The sequence below is a fragment of the Corvus moneduloides genome, chromosome W (genome assembly GCF_009650955.1).
Source record: "Corvus moneduloides isolate bCorMon1 chromosome W, bCorMon1.pri, whole genome shotgun sequence".
NCBI lineage: Eukaryota > Metazoa > Chordata > Aves > Passeriformes > Corvidae > Corvus > Corvus moneduloides.
In genome coordinates this window covers 19,335,137-19,351,884 of record NC_045510.1, presented here as the reverse complement: position 1 = coordinate 19,351,884, position 16,748 = coordinate 19,335,137, and the positions used below count along the sequence as shown (strand labels likewise).

At 45.1% G+C, this 16,748-nt stretch overlaps 1 long non-coding RNA gene across 1 annotated transcript; it reads left to right on the top strand.

Moving 5' to 3' along the window:
- Positions 1-809: 809 nt before the first annotated feature.
- LOC116437426 lies at positions 810-16,432 on the top strand. The gene is made up of 3 exons (XR_004237293.1): positions 810-907; positions 5,836-5,839; positions 16,423-16,432. It is a non-coding gene; the product is annotated as an uncharacterized LOC116437426 (long non-coding RNA).
- Positions 16,433-16,748: the final 316 nt, after the last annotated feature.

Here is a 16,748-nt window from a genome sequence, read left to right as displayed (position 1 = left end):
TCCCTGAGAAGTTCGAGAAGAATGTGCTTGAATTGGTATGTCTCGCTCCGAGACTTCTCTTTTAAGAGGGATAATACGTGGTTTATCCTGTTGTGATGGAAGAGGAGTCAGCATATAATTGAAGAAGTCCTTCTCTTCTGGAGATAGAACAGATCTTGTCTCGTTGAAGCCGTGTGGGAGATATGGTTTAACAACGTGCGATTGTCGTAATAATTCTGAGTGGTGTCAGAGGGATGGCGGGGGATACACGCGATGCTGACAAGAGTGGCTGCTGAAATGCCTTGGCTGTATGCCGTTGGCCGTGGCTGCGGTGCAGACAGCGGCAGTGTTGACGCAGGGCTAGTGGGAGCTGCAGCTCCTGAAGGCATGTACGACGGAGCTGCAGTAGCCGATGGAATCGCAGTGCTGGCTGGAGGTGCTGTGCCTACCGGGGGTGCCGGCGTAGCAGCTGAAGCGTCCGTGTCTGGCAGCCACGCGGGGCTAGCAGCCGAGGCCGGGGGTGGGGCAGGGCTGGTCCTAGAAACGCTGGGGCTGGCGACCGGGGGCGCGGCTTGGCCGGAGCCAGGGGCGCAGCTGACGCCCTGGCCAGGGCTGGGGGCAGGGCTAGGAGTGGCTCGAGTCGCGAGGGGCGTTGCCGGGGTAACCGCGGTATCTGAGGGCGGGTGGGTTATGCCGCGCCGCGCAGGCGTGTAAGCGAGGTTTCGCAAACGCGGAAGTAAAGCTGGGTCGGCAGCGGCGGGAGTGATGACGTCAGCAGCAGGCGCCGCCGCCGCGGCGGACAAGTGAAACGCGGAAGCGGCCGCGAATCCGGGCCGCGTGGGGGTAGCGGGAGGGCTAGATGGAAGCTCCGGGACCGCCCCTGGCCGCGCGCATGGTTCATCTGATGGGAGGACCCCAGGTTCGGGAGGTACGGAGCGGCCCCTGACTTGCGCTGTAACGGGTGGTTCGGGCGCGATGGAAACCACGCCCTCCGAGGCAGGCTCCGTCCTCAGGGAGATGGTCGGGGACCGCCCCCCCCTCCCCCCCCCGGGCATGCACGCGTGAAGGGAACTCTAAAATTGCTGTATCATGTTCCTCACTTGGACCGATCAAAAGTTTTAATTTCGGGTCCGGCAAAAATTCCCGTTCCGCCTCCGGAATGGCCGCGCCACCCCTCCCCGCCGCCTGCGGTGCCTGCGGGAAGGGATAATCGTTTTCGCTAGGAACCTCGCGGACTTTTGCACGAACATCGCGTCTTCCGCCCGCCTCTGAGGGTGGAAAGGGTGCGAGCGGGGTTTTAAAATCTCCCGCTGCCTGCACGGGTGTCAGGGAGCTTTTCGCGGGAGTTTTAAACATCTCTTCGTCAGAAGCAGGAGGTGCCAGCTCTAGAAGTGTTTCATAAATTACTCTAGCTGGTGGTATTAATTTCTGAGCCGTTTCATCTCTCAGACTCGTGTAATGGTATAGAATAGAATTAACATTCTCCCAAAAAAATGGTAAATACAAATCTCCAATTACTGCATCTGGAAACTCTTTTTTCACCCAGGATAGCAAAGTATGAATTTCTTTTCTAGATGCTGGTAAGGGATGGTTACGAACTAGGTTTTCAAAACTATGTATTACTGTGCCGGTTTGGCCAAATTTAGAAATATATCCTCTGAGAGAAGGCACAACCACCCCTCCCCCACCAGGTTTGGGAAAAAATAAATTTTCCTTGAAGGAAAGTGAAAGAGATAAAAACTATTTATTTACCAAACACACAGGAAAAGGAAAATAATGCTAAATAATAAAATCTCTCGCTGTGGAAAAAAACCTGGGAAAGTGTTAGAGTCCTCCCTTTGGTCTCCTCGGAGCTGGGGCTTGGCCCAGGGCCAGGCCCTCTGCACTCGGTGGAAAGTCCTCCTGATGTGTTCTGATATTGAAGCAGTCCAGTAGAAAAGGGAAAAAATCTGAAATTCCAGGGAAGGAAAAAAAATTTCAAGTCTCAGTCTCTCTCTGGAGAAAAAGAAACTGAACAACTGGCCACAAACTGACCTGGGAGTGTTGGTGTGACCCAGCCCACTGCGGGGCTGGGGCAGTGAGATGCCAATCAATCCCAGCCCCTCCCCTGGATCGAGTTTCCCGAAGAGGCAGACTCAGAGGGTGGGTCAAGGGGCGGCTCAGAAGCCTAAGCCGCACCCCCCTGGGCAGCACCCGGGTACAAGCCACCTCCCCCGGTTCGGGAAAATTCTTGGTTACTCGGATGTTCATTGGTTCTCTGTTATAACTCCCGCCTCTCGGTTTCCCCCAGTGGTTCTTGTTAAATTGTATCCTCCCCCTGGCTTGTAACTCATTGGTTGTTTCCCCTTGCGCCGGGGTTTTCAAATTCCCTATAAAACTGAGGACAAGCCTCAGTATCGGATCCCATCACATCCCATCATCCCATCACATCGGATTCCAGCCTTCCGAGCTTGTTCAGGTTGCGAAACTTCTAACAATAAAACTGTTAGAAGCCAGACCTGAACAGCCTCTCTCTTCCTTTGTCTCCGAGCTAACGTGAGCCAATACCATTGGCTCCTGCCGTGTTCCCTCTGCAAAGAAGCCAGCTAGCTAGCCCAGCAAGCAGCACTTTTCCTGATGCCGAAGCCACTTCAGCGACGCGTGGAGGTAGCGCAGCTGGATTCTCTCGGACCAGGGGGACGCCAGAGCTCGTGCCTCGAGCACCCAAACGCTGCGTTACGGGAGCAGCCAGCTGGGTGCTTCCTCGCTCCCCTGCTGCAGCTGGAAAAAAAAAATTGCTATCTCTGTGTGACCTTGAACAAGCTGCAAACTGCTTTGAAAAAGTTTTGCTCAGTTTTTCCTTCCCCCTCTCAGGCTCAGTTTAGAGGCATAGAAAGGCACAAGAATTAATTTCTGGGCATAGAGCAGCGATATGGGATACACATCATAAAGTCACCCCAAGACAATTACATTTGCCTCTGCCTGGGAGGGAACTGCACCCATAATATGCTACTTGGTCTAGTTTTGGACTGCTCACCAGATATGTAGATGGCTGTTATGGGCCTTGGAAGTCCTGGTCCGTGTTCCGTCCAGCAGTTCACGGCTCCTCCTCCCCCCTGTGCACCGAGGTTAGGAGATCCTGGAGTTTCAAAGCTGACCCCGGGGTTGTTTTTCTTGTGTTTCTGGTCACGCGCTGCTGTCCAAAACGTCATGGCTTGCTTTGTTCCGATGAGGCCAAACACAGGGCACCAATTGACACTGATCCATGCCGTAAATCAAACCTCTCCTGATGAAAGAGCATTTTTAAAAGTCCTTGCCAGGGTTTTCGAGAGACAAATGGAGACTTTCAGCCTTCTCTGCTTTCGGATAGTTGTTTATTAAGTCTTATCAGAGGAACAGAGCCACTAGCATGACCCAGGCATAACACAGAGCAGCAAAAGAAGGAGAGAAGTCTAATTATCAAGATTTACCCAGCCCTTTAAAGATAATTTAACCAATGGTTACTAGAAACGTACATTATTTTCACTTTCCTACCAATTATTCAGTAACATGGCCAGGAACTGCGGAATTTTTTGTCCAATCATCCCAAATTACTTTTACTGCAGAATATGGAGTAGTAGAAGAAGAAGAAGAAGGTTTAGAGAACAACAGCAATCCTCCATTTTGATGTTTTTTGCTCTTATCTATTTACTACAAAGAGAAGCCCAAAACCTCTAAATTTTTCACCCTGTGACAATCTTACATAGTAGTCTATCACCTAATTCACACCACTGTATTTCTAGTTCTTGTCTGATCGTAGGCAGTTTTTTCCAAGGTTGGAGGTCAAAACAGTGTTGTTCAGGGGGGTAAATACCCTTCAAAACAGGCAGAGAAATATTCTTGGCACTCTGGGTTCCTACATGTTTGAATGGCTTGTTACCCTACATGCTCCCAGACCTTCCCCATTGGCTCCCTTCCCCTAGTCCCACCTTTGTACCGCCCCCATGTCCTCAGATCATTGGTCTCTGATGCTCCCCCCACTCCCGTACATAAACCCTGGACCCTGCATGGTCCACTGTCTTTCGTCTCTGGTCTGGTCTCCCTTCGCGGCAGGATGCAATAAACCTCGTCCGTGGAAATGCCATATGGGAGAGCCCTCCTGACTCTTTGCCTGTGGTAACGTGTGAGCTATCCGGCTTGAGTGTGTGAGTGAGAGTCCGTGCCAACAGCCACGTGGGTGAAAGGAGTAAGCTTGCTGGAGTGCTATACTGCACCCACCGGAGCGATTCCTTTGCCAGGGATGTTTCAGGGAAACGCAGCTACCCTTCACGAACCCACATACAGTGCGTTATGGTCCCTTCCACTTCTGGATTGGTCCAGAATTCCAGGTTCTGATGCACACCATGTCTCCTGGTTTGAAAGAATGTACAGGCAAGTCTAGTCCCAATGATCTGTTGATTACAATGTACCTTTTAAGGCTTAAAAGAGTTAGTCCCAGTGCTATTAAATATTAATTTCAGCAAAACTTTTGAGACTTCCCTTGCCTTGTTGCTGCGACATGGGAAAGCTCCTGGCCATTAAGAAAAAGTATCTACCAATACCAAAATGTGCCAGTCCCCCTTCTGCCCGGGCAGTTCTACAAAATCAATTTGCCAATAATCACCTGGTGAATTCCCATTTTACTAGCTCTGGAGGAAGCCTTCTTCCCTTTTGGGGATTATTTTTGAAAAACATCACATATTTTTCAACAATTGATCTATTATTTTCTGTCATTTTTGTGCTTATTATTGTCATAGGTTAGCAAGCTGAGTCTCGCAAGTGATGTTCTCCTTAGAGCTTCCTCTATGACCTGATAGAACCTATCAGATGGCCAGTTTGAATATGGACAATTCTTTAAGCCACTTAAAATTGTGACCGCCTCTGTGATGCACACTTAAGAATAGACAAACTCCCCCCCAAGCTCTCTCTCATTTCCGGTGCTGGAACAGGTGGCTGCAGGCCCCATGCGGGGTCCCGTGGCCCCGGCCCAGGCCCTGCTCGGGCCAGGCCAGGCCGAGCCACGGCTATCCTGGAGCCGACGGGCCTGTTCCATCCGTGGAACCCCCCCCACTGCCTTGCTGTGGGCAGCTGGAGCGGTTTGGCTCTCCCCCCTCTCCACTTCGATAAGCCACAATCCAGCTGCAAGGCCTGGGTGAGATTAACCCTTTTAGTGCTGTGAAGAGCTGAAAACCTGAGGGAAGAGAAAGAGGAGATGCTTAAAGCTGAAGTATTGTTGCGAAGCTATGATATGTCAGAGTACCCATTGTAATTTCATGAAGATATGGGGGGTGGAGCGTTCAAGTCATAAGCAAAAGCACCTGCGCTGAGATAGGCAGATGCTGACGCAGCTGAAATTTCATGAGAAGTTTGGACAGGGAGAGATGGAAGCGATGAGGACTTTTGCTCCAAATGGGAAAGGAGAAACCTCAGTTCCTAGACATGCTGCCAGAGATAGTCCTAAAGATGAAGATGAGGAAGACCCTTTGCTCCCAGGGAAGGAGAAGGGCCTCTGTTCTTAGAGATGAAATGCTCCCAGAGATGGGTGAAGAGAACTTTTGTTTCTGAACGGCTCAACCTTAAAATTGTACCCCAAAAACTTCAAGAGTGGACCCTCGAAAGCAGTTGTGGGAAAAGCTGCAAGTCGGGGGAAGGGACTCACATGCAAGCAGAGAGACCTCTTCCTAAATGGACTGAACAATATTTGGAAGTGGGCAGCTGTCTCATTGTGATACTGTTTTCATAGCACGAGCAAGAAGAGACTTCTCTTTCTAAATGGACTGAACAAGGTTATTATGGAAGTGGTAAACAGACTGAACATCTCAAGGGTTGTCTTTTTACATTGTCAGTGGGAGAAGGGAGGAAGGTGGGGGGAGGAGGAGAGTTTTGAAGGTGTTGTATAATTTTTTTTTTTTCCCTTCTTTTAGGTCTGTTAATAAACTTCTTTATATTCTTTCAAGTTTGGTGCCTGCTTTGCTTTTCTCCTAATTCTTATCTCACAGAAGATAAACAGTAATGAGTATTTTGGGCCAAACCACTACACTAAATTGGTGTTTCTGCCCGGTTACAAACCCAACCTGCTACAACTATATTCCTTTGTAGACTAATCACCATATTCTCTATTTTCTATTGTGTTTCCTGATGTTTTAGTTCTGTTATCTTATACATTAATTGTGGAAATGCAATTACCTCCCCACATGAGGTTACCAATCACCTGCTGGGATTTTCCATAGCTTCTAATGATGGGGCAAACTGCCTGTCCTGATTACTATAATTTGGTTTTTGTTCCCAGACACTCAACTTTTTGCTAGGTATTAATGCAAGGATGCCTTTTTCTGCAATCTCTTTAGCTATTTTGCTAGCTAATCAATTCCCTGTATTAACTGGATAGTCTCCAAACTGATGGGCTTTACAAGGGCATCACAGCCACTTCTTTTGGCTTTTGCACACTGTTGTAGTTGACTAACTTCTTCTGTGTACTCAGTAGGAGACCTCTGTGCTGATAACAATCCCCTTTCCTTCCATATGGCTCCATGGAAGTGTATTATTCCAAAAACATATGTTAAATCAGTCCATATGTTTACCCTTTTTCCTTCAGCCATTTCTAGCACTTGGTGTAAGGTCATTCATTCTGCTTTTTGTGCTGATGTATTAAAAAGTAAAGCCTGGGCTTCTATTACCTGGGTCAAGGTTACCACTGCATACCCAGGTGCCTGTCTTCCATTTAGTACCGTGCTGCTCCCACCAGTGTGCAGGTCCTGGATGGGATCGCTCTTGAGATCCAGTCTGCCAGAACATGTCGGAAAAGGGTCCGTGGACTCCGGTGGGGAGAGGAATTGCAGTCCAAACCAATATGGTTGATAAAAGCAAGCTCCGTTTATTAGCAATCCAGAGGCACTTATATTGATGCCATGAAGATTTTTGCCTTTTCTTTTATACCCCTGTTATACCTTTTACAACTTCTGTATTCCTAGTGCTTTTTGCCTACATTCTTGGACTTGTTTGTCAAGCTAAGAGACTAAACATTTTAGAAGCTTCATAGCTAGGGATCAGTGTGCCCCAGACCCCAAGGTCCTCTCCAGAACATATTCTGTAAACCAAGATAGAACCATCCAGGGGAAGGTTCCTTGGGGAGGGGGGGGCTCACTTGAGCCTCTCATTGGGGAATCTTTGATAGATATGCTAATTAGTAAAACCTATAATGTTATACCCAATGTTGGGAGGAAGAGGAACGAGAAGAGAGACACGGACACAGAGATAGATTCGGCGGGGTGCATCTCGATGCATATGACCTAGACGTGTACACCTAAGGATCCTTAAAATAAATACCAAGGTAAAATCCCTTTTCCCCTTCTAACAGTGTATGCCTCTTGATTTTAAGACCAGGAAAAGGCATCAATATAGTATACTAGCTTGTTAACTCTTAAGTGGCTTAAAACTTATCAAAGCGCATTTCTGCTTCTACATAATTGGACTACATTGGCAAGCTTCTACAGTTATGTTATGATTAAAAGAATTCAGAGTTCAGCCTCTAGTATCTGATGGCACCATTGTCCTTGAACTTGCCACGTCGCAGCTGCTCGTCGGGACTTCTTTCCAGCGTCGGTGAACACTGTTATTGCTTCTTGTAGTGGGTGCTTGCTCCTATTGGGAATCTGAATCCATGTATGCTGTGTCATCCATTTCAGTACTGGGGCCTTGAGTGGTTGTACCTCAATTTGCTGGGCATTGCTTAGCAAGCTAATTTGCAAGGCTTGAGAATATTGTAGATACCACTCGAGCTCAGTTCTTTTCATTGGCAAGTAGATCCTTCCTGGCTCTTGCCCAGTGACTTGTATTATACGGGTGCGGCCTTTCTGTATCAATTCTGCCACTTTATCGATTTTCTGTTGCAATGTTGTTTTAGGCTGTAGGATTGTGAACATCCATTCTAGTACCTTGAAGAACACACTTGTTCAATGGTTACCAGGCAGTCATGGTACAAAGGTCTCTGGGCTTCTTCTGAAGCCTCGATAAACATGGATGGGTTCAAAATAGTGGTTACCTTAAGTTCAACATGGTCCTGCTCCAGTAGGGCAACCTGATATTTCAGCATCCTGCTGGCAATATCCAGTGTGCTCCTTTTTGTTCCAAAAGAGCTATTACCATGTGGGGCACATATCAGCTTTCATGCTTCCTGGATTCAAAGCTCTGCAGCTACCACCGCTCTCAAGTATCCGGGTCATACTTTACTTGCATTGTCCAATTGTTTGGACAGGCTTCTTCCATGACCCCAAATGCTGTGCCAGTACTCCTAGTGCCAGGTGTATCCTTTCATGCACAAATAACTCAGATGGTTTGGTTTAAGTGTGGGAGTCCCAATGCAGGGGTTGCCATTAAGGCTCTTTTAGGGCTTCACAGGCCCTCTGACTCTCAGGAGTCCATACCAAGTATTTTTTGGTGGAGGACCATACAAGGGTTTCACCAGTACCCAACAGTTGGCAATCCATAACTGACACCGTCCAGCTGTACCTAAGAAAACTTGTAGACCTTGACTCTGGAATCTGGCAAACGGCTTCTTTTCAGCTGCTTCCCTAATTGCCTTTATTTTTTTCCCAAAAGATTTTCAAATATAGTGGGGCTCTTTTGAAGCCCTGGGGTAGCACAGTCCATGTTAGCCATGCATTCTACCCAATGTTTGGATTCCCCCACTCAAAAGCAAACAATTTCTAACTATCTGGGTCAAGAGGTATTACAGAAAAAGACATCCTTAAAATTGAGCACCATGAACCATTTTTATGCCCTTTTCAGTGCTGTCAAGAGTGTGTACGGATTAGCTACTATTAGATGAATATCAGGTACTTTTTATTAATGGCCCTTAAATCTTGTACTAATCTACATTCCCCATTTTGCTTTTTAACTGGTAATATTGGTGTGTTGTATTCTGATTCCCACTCTTTCAATAACCTATACTCTAAAAATTTTTCTATAAAATCCAACCCCTTCCTTGCCTCCCACTTAGTAGGATATTGTTATTGCCTTACTGGCTTAGCTTCAGGTTTGAGAGTAACCCTCACTGGTCTGGCCACCTTTGATCATCCAGGCGTCTCAGTTGCCCACACCAGTGGGGTTACAGCATTCTCTACCTCCTTTGGGATTTTTTCCAACTCATTTGATTCCTGTAACATAAATATCTTTGCCTCGATGGTTTTGGTTTCTGGTATTTGAATTTGTATTTCCCCATCCCAGAAAGTTATTTGAGCATCCAATTTTCCCAATAAATCTCTCCCCAACAAGGGGATTGGGCATTCAGGCATATATAATTTGGTGTGTGTCCTCCACTGTTTTCTTAATTTAAATAGTAATGGTTGTAAAAAAAGCCTGTTCTCTTTCCTCCCTGTCATACTGTTGGGGTTTTAGGAGCTCTCCTGGTTTTGTTTTTTTTTCTGTTAAAGGAATTTTCCCATACATGTTGCTAGGGGGACAAATGGCTGGGTATTTAAGAGAAACAAAAGAGCTGGCTACTCCTTTGTTTCACCTGGATGTGTGGGCAGTCAGTCTCGGCATTTGGACAGAGAGGGAGGCTGCTTTCTTCGGCTGCTTTTCCTTCTGCTGGAGAAACCCCGGGATCCCAAAGCCCGCCTTCCCCGCCCCGCTGGGAGCTGGGCTGTGGCCGCCCTGCCCCGGCCGTTGCTTCGAGCCTTCACTACGTTGTAGCCGTGCTCGCCCTGCCTGCCCAGACCTCTGGGGGGTTCCCCGTTTGGATACATCTCGTCTGCCACCTGGGATTTGTGCTCGTCCCTGCCGTTCCAGCCTGCTGTTCCCGAGGGTCCGGCCGGACACCGGGATCAGCTGCCCAAGGGTTTGTGAAGCTTTTTTGTTCCATCCCTCCCCGGGATCCCAGGGCACCAGTGCCACGTGCTCCCCGAGCTCGCTCCGGAGCGCCCCCTGCAGCCGCGGGGGAACCATCGCACCTGCCCTGCTCACTGGGAGCTGCCAGCACCCCTGCCGGCTGCGACCAGAACTGCACCAAAGGGGAAAGGGCCTGACAGCCGAGAAGGCTGGGACTGGGTTTGTGATTGTTTGCTGTTACTGCCATAGTTATTGTTGTTTGTTTTCCTTGTTATACACCTATAGATATATAATAGTAAAGAACTGTTATTCCTATTTCCCATATCTTTGCCTGAAAGCCCCTTGATTTCAAAATTATAGTAACTCGGAGGGAAGGGGGATTGCATCTGCCATTCCAAGGGAGGCTTCTGCCTTCCTTAGCAGACACCTGTCTTTCAAACCAAGACACATACCCATTACACTTACAAGTTCCGAGCTAAGTTTTCCTCTGTATGTATTCAGTGCTGAATGAGTTGCTCCTGTATCAATTTAAAAAATGTACCTTTTAATTCCCCAAAAATAATGCAACCAATTATTACAATGCAAATTGCCAAAGTATACTTCAGCCACCAATTATTACAATACTCAATTGTTTCCAAGTGAGGAGGTCCTCCTGCACTCCTTTTGCCATTCTGGATGATTTCTTAGGGTGAAAAACAAGTCAACATAAGGAACTTCATCCCACTTATTCTCCCTTCTACAAAACAACATGAATTGCAATATGGTATTATTTCCCATGTAAGGGGATTTCCCCAATTTGTTTCCAGTGTTTCAAGATACATTCCAGCGGTGACACCTGTGATACCTCTTTCAATGTTTTGTTTCCCCTTATAGCTAATTACCATTTAGGAGCTCCAAGAGGGGACTCTAACCCTTCCTTGTTCCCACCTTAGGTAACTTTAAACCCATCCCTGCGAAGCTTTTTCTGTGCCTTACAGGCAGGTTAACACCTTTAAAGTAAAGAATGCCTTTATCTTACCAGGGGTCTTGCTCTGATTTCCTTTGGACCAGGGAAAGAAGGTTCTCCCTGAGAATCCCTCGGTGCTGGCTTGAGGTCCCACAATCCCTTGGGTCTGTTGAAATTCAGGAGTGTTTCATCTGGATCACCAAAACTGTAACCAAAAATTAGGTAAAATAAAAATAACTTCTTAACACAAATGTAGCATTAAAAAGCAGGCATTCTTTATGCAGACAGATGTACAAGGGGATATCTCCTCCAAAATATTGCGCATGCTGAGTACAGGAAAGTTTCTGTTTATATACTATATTTTACATACATATTCATTGATCGTCCCAAAATAAATATACATATGATGAACATTTCCCCAAAATCATTAACATATTTTCCCTCCCCTTTATGCATGGGGACTGTCTTGGGGTGACTTTATGATGTGTATCCCATGTCGCTGCCCTATGCCCAGAAATTAACTTTGTGCCTTTCTATGCCTCTAAACTGAGCCTGAGAGGGGGAAGGAAAAACTGAGCAAAACTTTTTCAAAGCAGTTTGCAGCTTGTTCAAGGTCACACACAGATAGCAACTTTTTTTCCCCAGCTGTGGCAGGGGAGGGAGGAGGCACCCGGCTGGCTGCTTTCCAGTCAGCTTTTGGCCAGTTGTTCAGCTGCTTTTTCTCCGGAGAGAGACTGAGAGTTGAACTTTGTTTTTCCTTCCCTGGAATTTCGGATTTTTTCCCTTTTCTACTGGACTGCTTTCAACCTCAGAGCACATCGGGAGGTCTTTCCACCGAGCGCAGAGGGCCTGGCCCTGGGCCAAGTCCCAGCTCCGAAGAGACCAAAGGCAGGACTCTAACACTTTCCCAGGTTTTTTCTCCACAGCGAGAGATTTTATTATTTAGCATTATTTTCCTTTTCCCGTGTGTTTGGTAAATAAACAGTTTTTATCTCTTTCACTTTCCTTCGAGGAAAATTTATTTTTACCGAACCTGGTGGGGGAGGGGTGGTTGTGCTTTCTCTCAGAGGATATATTTCTAAATTTGGCCAAACCGGAACGGGGATGCTTTGGTGTTCCCTAGTGGTCAGGGACCCCAGTGTTACAGCTGACCTAGTAAGGTTGGCAGAACACTGGGGCTGGTGGATTTCCAGTTCTCCCTCTTAGAAAATTATGACAGCTGGTTAGGGGTCAGTAGCTCTGACCAAGGAAATTATGACCAGTCTGGAGAGATGGTCTCAAAAGGAATTGCCTTCCCAAGGCCCGGTGTCTTCCCTCAGCTGCTAGCTAGGAGGGCCCGTGCAGAAGCTGTCAGCTCTTTAGTGATTATCAGCTCGTGATTTCAGCTCAGCTCTGCAGGGCAGCCTCCAGGCCAGACCAGGGAGAGAGACGAGAGGCCCATATAGCTGTTCCACACGGGGTAGCTTTATTGGTCCGTACTCCAGCGGAGGGGAGCTACGGACGAGCTCTCTCTGCCCTCGCAGGGGCAGGGGGCTAGCTTTATAGGGATACAGGGGGTGAGTGTCAGAGGGTAAAGGCCAATAGGTTACAAAGGATCTGCATAGGGTCTCCCAGAGGATTCTGGGTCTGTCTTCTTCTCACTGTAAGTGAAGAGTAGCTGCCTTCCCAGGGGGGGTCCTGCTGGGAGATTGCTCGATCTCCTAATCTCAGCAGACGTCCCTCCAGGGCAGTGGCTGGGCATACCCTACAGAGAATGGGTATTGTCCAGTTCCATAAGCCAGTGGTTTTTGAAGAATAAGCATTGTGTTAGCTTACAGGGTGTAGACAATTTATCATCTGGTAACAACATTCCTGCTATTGTTGCTGCCAGAAGTTTCTTCCACTTCTCAAGTCTGAGATAAATTTGGGTGATTTTCATTTTATTTAAATGAAAACAGTACAGAAAGTATGCACTTTTTTGTATTAACAGTGATGAGAAGATACAAATAAAAGAGCAAGTGCTGCTTATTTTTATACCTACCTAACCATGACAAAGTAGTGGTTGTTATTTGTGTGTAAATTAGGTCAATATTTAGGCTTTAAGAAGTCTCAAAGTTGTACTATTCTGCAGGTCAGAACATTTGCGACTTCACTGAGGCCCAAGGGACTGAACAAGGTACATATAACTCACTCAGCAAATAGAATTTTCTGCAGTTATTTTTCAAAAGGTGTTTTTGGATAAAATTTGTAACATAGCATTCTATTATGTGATACTTTTTCTCGCAACATTCCATTGATTTTGCTACTGATAGTTAATAAAGCACAGCACAAGACAAAAACCCCCCTTTTTATGACTTGGTCAAACTTGCAAGAAGTGAGAATGCAGGTGGTAACAATTTTAATGCCATTTCCTTGCAGAATGCTGATTTAATAATCAAAGTAGTATAAAATCTGAAACAGACTGTAATAGAACAAAACCGATACATGAACATTTCATCATATGAAAATTTCAACCATAAAAATGCTTTAAAATCGCTGTGTCAATTCTCATAGCATAGTGGCCATTCTTAAGAAAATTACTTTCTCAAATCATGTTCACAAAAATCTCTTACAAAAATATAACAAAATGTAGAGCAAATCTCCTTCAAATACAAGAATGGTTCACCCTGAAACTCAGGAAAACAAGTAGAAATATTGGGAGGTTAGATAGGCCAGACAGAGAGCTCATGATTTAGTTTCAAAACAAAAACACAGTCTACAGGAGGTAGAAACAGGAAAAGGCTACAAAGGGGTAATTAAAAAAAATTGCCTAGGCACATAAAAGGGGTGTTAGGAAAACCAAAGCTCAACTAGAGTTAAGACTTGTAAGGAACATTAAAGGCAACAAGAAGAGCTTCTACTGCTGCATTAGTAGCAAAAGTCTGAACAAGGAAAATGTATAACCATTGCTGAATTAAGTGGGTAATTTAGTCACTATACAGGCTGTGATAAGGTTGAAGTACTCAATACCTTCTTTCCCTGAGTTTTCACTGATAAAGTTTCTCAGGCCTCTGTACTTAGAAGCAAGGTTCAAGGAGTAGAGGAACTACCAGAAGTGAATGAGGATCAAGCCAGGAATTATTGGGAGAACTTGACCCATGCACATACCAGATGAGCTGCATCCAAGAATGCTGCTGATGGCAATGCAAGGCCACAGTTGTATCACCTTTGAAAGACTGTGGAGATAGAGGGAGGTGCCCAACCTCTATATACAGAAGGGCAAATTTATTCATCTTTTTAAAAAGCTAAAGGGACAAGCAGTGGAGATAAAGGCCAGCTATCCTTACTTTGGTTCTTGGGGAAATCATGGACGGAGTCTCAGATCATATTTCTGGTCCCATAAAGGAGAAAAATATGATTTGGAACAGTCAGCTTAGATTTGCCAAGTGTAAATCACATCTGCCCAGACCTGATTGCCTTCTATGATAAAATGACTGATTTTGTACATAAGAGCAGAGCAGTTGATGCCACTTATTTGGACTTTAGCAAGACTTTAGACACTGTCTCCCATAATATTCATGTCTTCAACTTAAGATGTGGTCTCTCTGACTGGACAACTAGATGGTTTGGATGGTTGGGCTCAAGGTGTAATGGTTAATGGGTCATACTCTATGCAAAGGCTGGCAACAAGTGGAGTGTCACAAGACTGTCCTGGGACCCATATTGTTTAATATCTTTAGGGGACAAGTGGTCAATATTTTTAGGGGGATAATATTTTTAGGGGTACAATATCTTTAGGACAAGGGGTAATGGCTTTAAATTGAAAGAGGGTAGGTTTAGATTAGATGTTAGGAAGAAATTCTTTACTGCAAGGGTGGTGAGGCACTGGAATAGGTTGCCCAGAGAAGTTGTGGATACCCATCCCTGGAAGTGTTCAAGGCCAGGTTGGATGGGGCTTGGAGCAACCTGTTCTAGTGGAAGGTATTCCTGTCCGTGGCAGGGGAGTTGGAACTAGATGATCTTTAATGTCCTTTCCAAACCAAACCATTTTATAATTCTGTGATGTATTGATGATCTGGAGTAGGTGATGAAGCACATGCTCATCAAGTTTGTAGTTGACACCAAACTGGGGGGACCAGTTAATACACTCAAGGGCAGGGCTGACATGATGAGGCACCTAGACAGGCTGGAGGAATAGAATGATGGAAACTTTATGAAATTTAAGAAGGAAAAATGCAAAGTCCTGTACTTGGCCAAGGAGGTAGCACAGTCTCTCTCCTTGGGGATTTTCAAGGCAAGGCTGGAGAAAACCTGGGCAATCTGGTCTGATGTCATAGCTGATTCTGTTTAAGCATGAGATTGGATAGAGACCTCTTGAGGTCCCATTATGGATTTTTTTTAATTTTTTTTTTTTTATAGATAACTTGCAAGTGATTTCTGGTTCGTTTGGTTCAAAATGAATTTACTAACAGTGACCACAAAAATTAAATTTCCCTACATCTGAAAAATGTTTACAGGAATAAAAGAAGACAGTAGAAATAATATATGACACAATTTTCAGGTACAAATAAATTGATTACTCATAGGTTATTGTAAATGGCTAAAGAAGGTAAACATTTCAATGCCTAATTTATTTCTTTATTTTGTATACACAGGAAAAAAAGACCCCTTAATCCTTATTTTTTAAGAAACAAGCAAATTTTCATTAAAATTTCTGCAGTGAAATGGCCCTGGGTTTTAGTCTGAGGAAATTAAAATAAATGTGTTCACAACATAAACCCACATGTATCAAATGAGATAAAACCAACATTTAGTCAAATATCTAGTATCTATCAGTGTCCAGTATGATGATGATATGATAGGAAAAGGGCAAGCAATATTTTTTCAGGCCATTAATCTAGTCCAGGAACTTCCTGAATCCAAGGTGCTTGCTTTGTGCTTAATGTGTCCCTCTGTGTATTTTTTTCCCTCCTACAGATTTATGTGATCACTTTTTAAACTCAGATTGTTCAAATAATAAACAATACTAAAATAAACATACTTAGGGAACTGGAGCCAAAATGATGAATAAAATACAAGCACAACTGAAAAATATAATACTGGTTGTTGGGGATTAAAATAAGTTTACTTATAAAATATTGGAAATTAATTGTGTAGGTTTACATTTAATTGTAACTTACAGCTTAGCATGAGTGGGCCCTGCTCAAAAGTTACTGTAGGTGAACTCTAAATGAACTCTGTCAGCATGAATGGCTAAGCAGGGGAGAAAACAGAAAGACTGGATGTCTTCAGATAAGGGTTGAGACCCTGGAGGGCCTCAAGGCTGGACCAAGTTGGAAGATAAGAGCAGTTAATGGCCTGCCCACATGGACATGGAGAAAGAATCCAATGAGGTGTTAGAAGACCCCAGACCAGAAATCACCATTGGACCGAGGCGCGTGCAGAGCACGTGAAGACCAGGTACACAGACTGTAAGGGTGTAAAGGCCTAGGGATCTCTTTGTTTGGGGTCCCTCTCCAGAAACACCCAGCTTGAGCTGAAATAAACCGACTCTGCCTCAGAACCTAGGGTCCAAACTCTTCTTTAACACTGAAAGATTATTAACTTTGCACATTTTTCCATTGGTTTATTTTGGCATGTGGTACACTACGATATTGTATATAGACTTTATAATACAAAATTTTTAACACTGTGGCTAGCATAAAGACAATCAGTAATGCCAGACACTTGTCACACTCCTGCTCTGAAGACACTGAATATCTGTCATCTCAGAAAGTGAGTATGATTTATGAGGGACATTGTATCTGAGTGCAAGCCTCTTGCTAAGAGCAAATTATTTCTGAAGAAAAAAATTGGGTCTTAAACATGGGGATGCAGCAAGAAAGATGGGTCAGAACAGACCATGGTTTCAAAAAATGGGAATGTGTGATCTAATTCATGCAATATTTGTTGATGTTAATTATAGAGAAATATAATGTTTAATGGGTTCTCAGCATAGAATCATAGAATCTATCTTGTGCAGAACAGGCCACTGTAGGAA